At 50.8% G+C, this 12,292-nt stretch overlaps 1 protein-coding gene across 1 annotated transcript in view; it reads left to right on the forward strand.

Moving 5' to 3' along the window:
* LOC128730161 (MOXD1 homolog 2-like) overlaps nt 1–12,292 on the forward strand; it is an 85,319-nt gene that overhangs the window by 11,102 nt on the left and 61,925 nt on the right.

The raw sequence follows: 12,292 nt of genomic DNA on the forward strand, positions 1-12,292 counted from the left end.
CCATCGAGGGCTGACAAGCGGCTCATAAACATAACCGTACATTCGTTTGGCGGTTCGGTGTGGTTTGGAGCTCGGTTTGTTCGGTCGTTAGGGTGGACAAATCGGCGCTGACCTCTATCGCTTTGTGGTTCGTATGTGTGCCCGTTGTAATGAGATCAGACGTCATCGAGGGTCGTTTCTGTTACTCTGCAGGTTGTGTAGCATATCGTATCGATCGGGGGCTGCTGCAATCTGAGGCAAAAATTGAGAGAAAAATGTCAAAAACGGCACCTTATCAAACATCACTATCGAAGCGCTCCATTAGCGATCCCGTCGCAACAACGATGACGATGATGATGATGATGATGATGATGATGCCATTCGTCAGGAGGTGGAATTGAGAAATCGAACCCTTCATGCAACGAGCATCATTACCGTTGGTTCCACATGTTGTGAGGGCTTTTTCCACTGGCTGGCTGGGTGAAAAATTGTGCCCTTCGGTAGGAAATCCATTTCCCAGGCCTGTCCCGAACGAATTCCGGTGGTGGCAATATTTCCCATCCACCACGGCCAGGGATTTGTGGAATCGCGCGCGCCCAACTCGTGATTTTGAGCGTAAAATTACTCGCTCTTCTCTCCCGCTCTCACACTCAATCCACCGTGATGGGGCCGGATTTTCCCGGCTTCCAGTGTAAGCCAACCAGGCCGCGCTTTTCCGATTTGTCGGATCGATACGTTTGCGGGTGACAAACTTGTGTCGCGTCTCTCTTCCTGCCAAAGCGGCTCGTTCCCTCGGGGCGCATCGGGAGGCTTCTCCTAATAGCACGTGAAAAGGAACGAAAATGATGTCAATCAAACATTTTCAGCTTCCCAAGGCTCTCCCCACGACGATGGGCGCATCGTGGAGCCGGCTTGCAGGCGAAGCGCTTACAAACGATGACACGATATCGATCATTTTTCACGGCTTGAAACCGAATCCGGGCGAATCGGAACCCCACCAGGCAGTTCGCCATCCACCACGCGCGTCCTGTAATCTTGGCTCCATTACGGTACATTTATTTTGTCTTAACGGAGCGCAGCCTCGGAAATAATCGAAACCGATTTGTGTGCCTCCGCTCATGGCGCAATAAGAAAAGAGGCGCCATTTTTTGCCCCACCTTTTGGGGCGTTTGGAGCTGGCGTGGTGTAATTAACAATGAAAAATATCTCACATTTCGGGACACATTTTAATGGAGTTCCGGTGGGAAAGGAGTAAATTGAGTAATTGCTGCCGTAGAAGAACAAATTTGCCAGCGCGTGGAGGAAGCACTTCATTCAGCTGCGGGTTTGCCATCGCCTCGTGACGTTCGTTACTTAATTGAACGACGCCGGTCGCCCTCGGGGGAGTCCTTTTTCTCCTGGTGGTTAGCAGCTTTTAACCGAGCTACCTTCCATCAGGCTCTTGTGGGGGACCCATGGAACGGTGGAGGGGTATAAGTAAAGTGGAAAGCGTATGTGTGTGTGTGTGGGCAATAAATGTCACTCGAAATTTCAAACTCGTCCTCTCTGGCACTAGCTTTCTAAACCGACCTTTTTCTAGTCCGCCGCTATTGCGTAGCAGGTGTAGTAACTTTTAATGGTCTCGTCCTGATACGAGCATTCTCAGAAGTAGTGGTGGTGAAATCAATGTCACACATGAGCGTAAAAATAATGGCAAGCTGGATACCGGAATCCATTTGGGACTCGGACCGATAAAAGATGTCTGATTAATTCAATAAGGACGCAGGAAAGTTGTAATGCAATTTAAAGTTGCTTACGCTTCTTATTTGCCGACCAAGCAGCTTGTTGGGCCTGCCCGGGAAAAAAGGGCAGTAGGCCAAGCGCCGTCGCTAGGTGTTACCAGTGGCGTCTTATTTCCTGGAATAGCTGATTTTACGCCACACACACACACGACGCAATGATGAATCGCCAACACACCAGGACATCATCATTAGGAATGGCAGCAGGAAAAAAACTGCCACAAGGACCTCCAGTGGCCTGTCAGAGTGGCCAGGGTTGCGTATTTTTGCTGGGTGGCAAAAAGTATTAAATTAAATAATGTTTCCGAGTGGGGAGGCTGTTCTCTTTTTTTTTAGCGAGGGCAAGCGAAACACCAGGGGAATAAAAGTTTGCACTGCCTGATGAGCCTGATGGTAATGCCCGATGTTAACGTAATCAATTGTGGTGTGTGGCACGGAGGCGGTTGGCAACAAATGGGCAGGAATTTGAACGCTTCATCAGCTCTAAAGCGCGCCCCATTCAGTTCTGGGGTGGCCCATAATTCACCGCCTGCCTAAGCGCAGCCACGGGACTTAAATTGCCCACTCTGGTCCCTTCAAAAGGGCCACGCATAATGCTTCGGTCCCGGTCCGACCGGCTACAAATCACCATCGCGCGCCATCAGCGTCGACGCTCGGGAATGGGATGCTTAGCACAACAGGGCACAAAAAAAACAGGAAAAATAAAATAGGCAAGTAAAATAACGCAACCCAAACCCCGGGGAAGGAAAACGATTATTGTTTGACATTAATTTTGCCAATTTTCTCACTCTCACCCACGCGCGCACCCGAGCGTTTGGTAATGATTTGTTGTCGTTTCGTACTTTCGGACATTATTATGGGCCCCGTCCATTTGACGCCGAAGCACGAGCGCATTTGTTGCTCGTCTAATTTTTCATCCGCTCGCGCAAACAAAGGGCACCGTGGTAGGGATGGCATGTGGTGGCGAGGCGTCAGAGTCCTTGATGAACGTAAATAGGGCTTTTCGATGTGAAGAAGCGTCATGTGTTTTTTTATTGCCGCCCTAACACGCGCATGTCGATGCTCTTCGATTGCCATCATCCCTGTCCCGGTGTGGGCATCGGAAAAGCTCGGCGCAATTTTCCTGAAACGCCGTCAAACGGAGGAAAATGACATTTGACAGCGGTGGTAAAAACGCATAAAATTTTCGCTCATGAATAATAAAGTGCGCGCGTGGGAAGGAATTACGCGTGACCTGACCTGGCGCGAACGCGCGCGCGCGCGCGTGTAAACTTTGTGACGTTCGCGTGGTTGCTTTATCGCAGCCACCCAAGACGAAGGACCGCTCGTTGGCTCGCACGATGTACCTCGAAGGACGACACGCGCGTACGCATGTGACCGCAAGTGGCGCCAAAGACGCGTCGACGGCACTCTCCCCGAGGGCTTGAGCCAGGGCGGGTATTTATCGCCGTGAAGCCTTAATTTGATTTAATTCACACCGCTTATCTCACCACCCTTAGGTAGTGGTGACGGAGGTCCTGAAAAGGAGGAGGATACGTATCGTGCAACATTTTAAAGATGCCAGCGCTAATGCGAGCCATCTCAGCGCCTCGGAGGTGGGCTTTTTGGACAGATTTCTTGGCAGACGGGCGGGCGTTATATTTTATTAACGCTCCGGTCGTGATGAAGCTTCACTTAAACTGTTGAATAATACATAAATTGTTATTCCGCGTCGTAAGGACCTTCAGGGGGATGGGCACGAGATTGGAGTGCTCGTTTTGAGCCTCCTGCGCTACGTCACTACGCCGAGCTGTGAAGTATCATTTGAATATTGATCGATTCTAATTTTACGGCTTCGTACATCCACGTGCTCAAAAGCAACAAAAAAAAAGGAATTCGAACGAATAATCACCAGTCTCGCAATAACCATTTGTGCGAGCAATCAAATATTATCATATTACTTACCGTCCAACATTGTTCGCACACGTCATCTGAAAATTGCTCAAATAGTCAGAGCCAGGACTCGGAACGGCCCTAGGGAACAAGGACGATGATTCACTGCATTGTTTGGGTTTTGGGGCCAAACCGCCGTTTGCGGCGTTTTGGAAATTTCGCTTCTCATCCCGATAAGCCGACCATGCGCCCGTGTCGTGAATCATCGTTCTATTTTGACCCGTGACACCTACCGGCATGAATTGCACGATTTCGGTACGCTTTCGGTGTGGAAGATTGGGTCAGCGTAGCATTTGAATTATGAATCGCCCAGTACAAGGTGGCCCGTCGGCTACGCAAGCTCACACAATATCACAATTCAATAATCCACCGAAACGAGTGCGGGTGCTCGTGGACCGTCCGATAAGACCGTCGATGCGTTACACTACGCCAACACGACGAACACGGAACACGGTGGATGAACACCGGAGCATCGGAATGCACCGGATCCGGCCGATAACGGGCGCGATAACGATAGTCCGATAGAAGAGTTGGAAGACAAAAAGCGGTTGCCGTAATTCGATACCGAAAGTGCTTCCCGATTTTCGCTCGTTCCAACTGTGCGGCGTAAGGGTGATCGAAACCAATCCGGTGAACGTTCGTCAGCGCCCTCGGGGTTTTGACGTTTGCGATTTGACGTCGCCACAGCCTACTACGTATCGAGAATGCACTCGCCATCGAACGAAGTTCCGGCCGCGGTTCGTTAAGTGCAAGTATGCTCCGTGCACGTGAGAATCCACCGGGTCTGGGTGGCTTTTGTTGTAACGAGAACACCGCAAGCTCCCATCGATTCAGCAGCGTCCGACATCCCGGTTTCGATCCTAATTATTCCAACGCAATGATGTGTACGACATTGATTGCGAATGCTGGCACAAACTTTGGAGCGTGATGGTGGTGACACGACAGCCCTTTTGGCTCTCCAGGAACCCCATTCACACGACGATCCGCAGCATCCCTCGAATGTGCCCCAAATTCGAGCAACGGCCAGCTCTCGGGACAATATCATCCCTATGAGCACCGTCAACGAGGGTTCTTCTGGGTTGGTCCTTGTCGAGTGCCGGAGTTGGCATTCCACGAGAGGGTCAGAACGACCGGAAGTTTCACTCCTGAAGTGGCAAATAACTATACACATGCACCACCCGACGTCAACGTCGTCGGTTGCCAGGGGGCCATAACCAATCCAATCAACTGCAAAACCCAGGATTCGCTAGGGCGTGTGCACATCTCGGTTCGATAATAACGTTCGGCTCGTTCTCACCTGAGTCCTGTGGCTGAGGGTAACAAAGGGGAGGTGTTTGGGATCGGAAGGAGCTGCCGGACAATGGCCCACCGAAGGACGACGGGCGTCCATCAGATTCGTTAATATTTCTCCACCTTCACGGGTGAGTAGCTCGCGGGCTCGATGCACGTCGTGGTGGATTGGGAGTAAGTAAATTTTATCATGTAATTAATTGTTGCACCATATGTGTGGCTGCAGGACCCAACCCGGAGTGGGAAGCGATTGGAATTGGAGGGAATGTTAGAGCGCCCGTTAAATGAAGGCAATCAGTGCCTTCATTAAACAGTCCGCACGATGCGACTAGACGACGCGCTTGGGAAGTCAGCGACAATGCGACATACCATCGCGTCTCCCATCGGAATTGGGAGTTAACAATCGCGTACGAACGGGGCGCAGGGTTCTAGTGGCGATGAAGCAGGGGATGAGCCATGAGCTGCAGCTCATAATTCTCCAATTTCCATTAGTTAATTCGCAATCATTGATTTATACCGCGAGGTTGCCAGTTCACGTGGAAGACCTCCCAGAACGTGCAGGTTGTGCAAATTAAACGTCCTGCAGTACAATTGCGTCCTGACGCGCGTGCAATTGAATTTGATTTGCCGTGAAAGGATTAGAACCGTTTGTGGCTAAACATAATGTGGTAGGCAGCCGCGACTATGAATCGTTTCGCATTTCCTTCACAGCTTTGGACGTGTGAATTAATGGATTGTTTTCACCCATCTTCTCGTTTTAGGTGAGCAACATCAGCAGTGGAAAAGTTTTCACAAAAAGGATGCTTATCAAGTATCGTTTTCCTGTGTATATTCCGATAGTAGGAGCTTGTGCATGATAAGATCTCTTTTTCCGAAACCACATTCGACCTTGGCACGTCCTAGCAAAAGGTAATTGATTGAAGCTCTTAACATTCATGGCACACGAATCGGAAACTGATCCGATACACCAAGGCAGCCATTTGTACTTCGTCCCATCGGGAAGGACGAACGAAAGGTGAACGGTTTTGGGTAGATTGTGCTAGCGAATGTGTGACACACGAATAGAGCAAAAAAAATTAAACACAAACTTGCAATGAGCACTTTACGGAACGCCAGCAATAAGGGTGCACTTTAACATAGAAAAGAGAAGAAAAAACCTCGATGAACAAACCGCCCGCAGTGCTCGGGAAAATGTTTAGTTTTAATCAAGTTTCTAAAGAGCGAAAGCTGAAAACTCATCATCCAAGCCACGGTGGTGTTGCTCGAGGACGACGATGCCGTTACTGCTGCTGTTGCTGATCGAGATGATGACGATGATGATGATGATGATGATGACGATGGTGCGCTAGATGAAGATGCACCAGGTCGTAGCTGGCTGATGGGAAACGTGGGCAGGATCGGTAGCAATTTAGTAAAAATCTTTTTCCGAACCAACGCCAGAGAAAGTTCTGCACCGTTGGCAAACCGGAGTGCGAGCTTTCAGCGAAATGGAAACGACCGCACGCCCAAGGTGTGCACATCTTTCCCGGTGAGGTGATTTTTATTGCCTTTCCATCCCGCTGCATCTCATCAGGTGAATAGTTTTCGTGTGCGGCTGCCATATATTTCGCACACCCCCTCGAGGCCGGCTCGAGGAGCAGAAGCAAAGTCTGCCTTATTCGTGGCGAGATGTGCTTTTTTATGTGTGAGAGTGCATGATTTTTTTGTGTGTGCCGGAGCCTTTGCAAAGTAATAGCGAAAAGCTGGCAGGGTGTTGATGATGTACTAGCAGCTTACAGGTTTTGTTCTGCCTCACGTTTTCTGTGCTTTGGAGCACGGGAGTTGGAAACTGCTGCACGTTGAAAAAAAGGCTCGTTGGGGAAAAAATTCCATTCTATGGAAAGCTCTTCCATACTCTCTCACACTCTCCCCCAAACGATGGATTAAAAAAGTCCTTGCATCGTTACCGCCTTAAACAGCTTGTGCGAAAAGCGATTGTCCATGTGGGCGAAAGGATGGATCGGCTTTAAAGCGGCTCTGGGAAAGGACACGATCCCACCAGCCATCCATCACCCGGGTGGAATGCTTGCTCCGGTGCAGGTGGTGAGGGATATTCTCCCCCAAAAATCATGGCGCCACCTTGTCATGGTGAAGTTTTCCGTGCGTGGCTGTGTGCGTGCAGGAGAGATTCATTGACCGTGACCATCGTGCCTCAGGAGCAGCAGCAAGTGTGAAAATGCTCACGTTTCGTGCGTGTGCGTCTCTCGAGGCTCGTTTTTTTTTGTTTGTTGTTTGTTTACTTTCAAAAGGCTCGGGGGTGGTCCCGGAAAATGAGCGCTTCGAGAGCGACCGGCGGTGACGCTGAAATACGATGATGATGTGCCTTTTAATGGTTTTCACTTTTCTTCATTACGCCATGGCGCGTGATGTGCGATTAAATTTATGCTCGCTATATTGTTTCGGTCCCAGGCTGCGGTTTTGTCCATCCATTCGTCACTCTCTCGCTTACTTTATCTCTCTCTCTCTCTCTCTCTCTCTCTCTCTCTCTCTCTCTCTCTCTCTCTCGCTCGCTCTTGCGCGCGTGTGAACCCGAAGGACTCGAGCGCTGATTTATACACGCTGGTTCCGCCGATGATTTCCGGTGTGGCACTTCTGCTCTCCTCATTCCGGCCACAGCGAAATGCCAATTTAAAATGGCTTTGCATTTTTCGTCGGTGCCAGCGCGCACGTGGGACGATGCGCTGTGGAAATGAGCGCATAAAAGACGATGAGCACGGGCACCGGCCCCGATAAAGAACGTTGCGCGCCAGTTCCGGTCGTTGGGCGCACCGGCGACCCAACGTTTTATGCCAGCCGTCATCTACGTCCTGCGAAATGGTCCGTTTTTTCTGTATGTGTATGTGCTGTAACGGTGTAACGACCGCATTCGCGCAATAAAACGATCCTCACTGCAACAAGCATTGGTGAAAGCACGAAAATAAAAAAGGCTCCTCTTTTCGTCCCTATTGGGAAGAACTTTAAGGCCTCTCTCGCTGAAAGGAATCTCGCGCGTTAGATGCGTTCGGTTGAACCTCTCCCACACAAAAGCCTTGGTCTCGGTCTCGAGACTCAAAACGCAAAGAGTTCCGTTTTCATAAATGAATTTGTCCGCACTCGAGGGACACTTGTGGGCTTTCTCATTAAGGGTCGACCTGCTCGGGGACGGCACACCGAAAAAAGACACCGTGCGCAATTATGAAATGAAACCCACGGCCCTCGAGTGCATCCCGATTCTCTACCGGGCCGGGTCACGTATGCAAACACTTGTACGGCGGGAAAACTATAAGGGAAACTATTAGACAAATAGCCGAGTGCGAGAGCGTGCCCTTCACACATGCATCCGAGCCAACGCAATGGTTCTCCATTTCCCGAACCGTTACCCAGGCATGCTCATGCATAAATGCCGTGACTTACGCTGGTCGGCCTTTTTTTTTGCTTCCATTTTCCCCACTCTCACAAAGCGACTCAACAGGAGAAGGAGTCCTCGTAATCTTTCCACCCTGCACGACCGTAATGATGGCCGCACGACCGTACGCGTCTTAATTTCCAAATCCACGAAACCCGCCACTTGAGCACAGATTGCTCCTTCAGCGAGCTTTATCTGGCGTGGGCCTATCTCTGGCCGGTTTCCGTTCCGATTGTCGGGTATTAATTAGAAGAGTGCTCTCGGAGCTCTCGGTGCGCCGTGTTGTTTGTCCTGCGGCACGGACAAAAAGGGGCGAAAGAAAAGCGCCTCCTCCGGCCAAAAACCCAACGCACGTAGCGAGAAATATTCGACCGGTGGAAAGTGCCACCCTTCGCACGGAGCGGACATTCATAAATATTGCTTACTTTTGGGCCGGAACTTCTTGAACCACCGGGCCTCAACCCGTGGGGAAAACGCAACCCGAACGCATTTGACCCCCCACTAGTCTCCCCGTCTTCCGGTCGCCGCTTCCTTGCCCCAAAACACCGACTAATGGCATTTTCAAATACTGTCCGGTTTTTCTTTCCGGACCGGCCCGTCCGGTCGGTGAGTTTTCCGTTATCCATCCCCGTCCCACGCTCAAAAGGAAAGCTAATCGTGTGGCGCTGGGTTGGGTGGGGGGGGGGTGGAGGTGAGTGAAAAGTTTCCGAGTGCCACCCCCGCCCGGTGTCGGCTCGGTCCGGCGTCGCCCCATCCGATTAGCGTAGGCTAATCGAGGTAAAATGTCACAGTATTATGGTAATTAACCTTCGGTGGCTTCCCTCGGTGCTTTTGCTTGCCGTCCCGTGTGGGCTGTGTGGGGGTGGCCGTTTTGGCGTCGCACGCGACCCCGGACCCATTGGCAAAACATTAGCTTTCCGGGGGAGCGGGCCAGATAAGGGCCGTCCGGTTTTGCGAAATGATAGGCCTGTGGCGCTCGGTGGCGTTCGACGGCCCATTAGTTAATGTGCGCACTCGAAGCACCTCGTTCAAAAAGGGACCCGTCCTGGCAAGCATTGGGCCTTCCACAACGGGTGACAACTGCGGGTATATCCTTTTCCGACCGACGGGCCATACATCTTTAATAAGATTTATCGATCTACCATCCCGTTTCCCGCCGATCGGGACGATTGGTTCAGAGAGGGTTCTGTTTTCATGGTGCGAGAAGCGATGGAAAGAAATCGGTACCGTTCGAGTTGAGGCACCTGGTGAAGAAGAGCGAACGGAAAAGGCCTCCAGAAGTGCCAAGGAGCTTGCGTGTGCGTGGTACGTGTCAATATTGATTTTCGAACCGAAACCGAATTGAGATGAGCTGTCTGCTAAGGGGGCCTACGTCCCATCGAACGCATGGCAGCGGAAATGATGCTTTCTTCTGCCGAACTGAAGCCACATTTTGGGGCACGACTTACGATGGCCGTGTTCCTGGGAGAGAGTGGGATCTAAAAAAGGTCCCCATGACCGAAGGAAGCAACTTGACGTCTAGCGCTTCGCCTACTTCGTACGTGTCAGTCATTGATCGTGTGTCAGTGGCGGGTCCACCGTCTGCCACCGCCTGCTACGATTTCGAAGAGTGGCGTGTTTCGATGCTTCGGAAAATATTTATGCTTTACTAAATTTCTTGTTTGCCATTGCCGTGCGTACGCACAAACCACCACCGGGCACCGGGATTTTGGGAAGCGTGCTGCGCCACCGTAGCCTTAGACACGTTCGCTGAACATTTCGTGCCTTCTCGCTGACACGGCTGTCAGGGGCAAACCGGTGGAACCCTTCGGAATGGAACGTGCCCCAGAAGGGACGACCGCGGTGGCACATGTGAAAGTACAAAATGTTGTTAAAATTTGCGCAAAAAGGCCCCACATCACGCGCGGTACACGCGTGTACCGGGCGCGTGAACTTTAATCCCCGCGACGTGTCCTGTGGGTCGCACCGTGCGCAACAGGACGCGTGGGACGGGGAAGAAGTTTTAAAATCCACTCTCCAGTCTCTGGTGAACGTGTACTGGTAGGGGGAGGAAAACAACAAGAATGAAAAAAAGGAAAAACACTCACACACGGTGCACGGAAAACTGGGCTCCGTGACTTCAAAAATCGAGCCCTGCACGCGGTAATCCACTTTAAGCGGTAATCTCCGTACGCCCCGGTTCGCCTGAGCCCTTTCGGTTCGCTTTTCACCGAAGTGCACGAATGAGGGGGTGGAAAATGTATTTCACAGAGGGCTGCGTTTTTTGTGCCGTTCCTTGCGCTGCGTTGTTTCGGTTTTTCTTCGGCACCGATCGTGGTGGCTTCGAAAGGGACTGAAAGCGCGCATAAAAAAAGGATTGTTATGACTGTTTCGCCATCCCTCATGAAAGCGTAATCGTTCACCGCCCGGAGTGAGGTGGGAATGAATTTTCGGAACTCTCCGTGCCGCGAATCCTCCACCGCTGGCAGCGTGAGCGTTTTCCAATAAACGATTCATGTTTACACCGTGCTCGCTTTAAAGCGCAATCCGTATCCACCCACATGCGGAGCCAAGTGGGATGGAAATTGATTATTAAAAATTAAGCACTGTAGGGCCGGAAAATCGTAGGTACGGGCGCAATTGGCCGGTTGAAAGAAACGTCGGACGGAGCGTTTTTTGCTTTGTTTCTGCAACGTTCTTGCAGTCTGCTTTCGAGTGCCAGAATCAGTGCAGCGGGAAATAAAGCACGTGTTTGCTCGATCCGACATTGAATCGGGTCGATTTGGTTGTGAGGAAAATTTCACGTTTTTCAACCACTTCCTGCGGTGATACGATATATTCGTGGCGGAGAGCTACTTTTTGAATGAGATACTTTAAAAGGATATTCCTATAAAGTAGGGTAGTGAGTTGAAGATGAATAAAAGAGACATATCTCAAGTAATACCTGAAGTAAAGAACATGTGACAAGGTCAGTTGACGAAAAACGTTTTATCTTTACAACTTTACTCAGGCGGCAGGATCGCTTTTTTATCTCCACCATTCGGATTCCGACCAATGCCTGAGACTTCTCCAACAGGCAGTAAACCTTCACGAGCGATATCATATTCCGTATGCTGTAAGAGATACGTCTCTCTTTTGACGCCGACACTGAACTCCTCCAGCGACAAATCGGAAAAGTACTGTGACGCGCAAGAACGAGGCACTAAAATCTCGGTAAAACTAGCACCACAAGCATAAAGTGACGCAAGAGAGCAGCAAAGGGGAACGAAAGAAGAGCCAATGCATGCCCCTTGCCCTCTTTCCATAGCGCTCCACGCGGGTCGTCTTCTTGTGGCGAACCGATCCGACATCCAGCCGGAATCGATATCCGTCCGCGCGCTACCGGAAGCCGACCGCTTGGCCAACAAATCGTAAAATCCAGTTTTCATTTTATTACCATCTAATCCCGCTCTGCTTCCCCATCTGGGGGGTGGGAAAATTGGTAGAAGGAAATGGGACCAACCCCCGGCAGGATGTTGCCTCAGTTTCACACTTCATCACACATCGCCTTAATTAATCAATCCGGAAAGCTCGGTGTTGCTTCACGCGACTTCCGGAAAATATGAAAAACCACGTGGTGCTGAGGAGTGGTCCGGGAAAATCGACAGAAACGGTGTCTCGGCGAGGGATAAGAAAGAGAGAGAGAATCACGGCCAATCTGGGCATGAGTGACGGCAATGGTTAATAGCGACATGTAGACAAACATGGCGAGTGCTCGTTGGTTTATGCCACCGGATCTGGAATGGATTGAGTAAAGTTTTCCACTTACCGCACCTTGACACCTTATCCCGCCTCAGCCCTTTCCTCGTGTTACGACGCCGCAGTTCCGGAGTTCTGGCCAACGGTGGCGGATGGATCGCGTTCAGCGAAA

The sequence above is a fragment of the Anopheles nili genome, chromosome 2, assembly GCF_943737925.1.
Source record: "Anopheles nili chromosome 2, idAnoNiliSN_F5_01, whole genome shotgun sequence".
Lineage (NCBI taxonomy): Eukaryota > Metazoa > Arthropoda > Insecta > Diptera > Culicidae > Anopheles > Anopheles nili.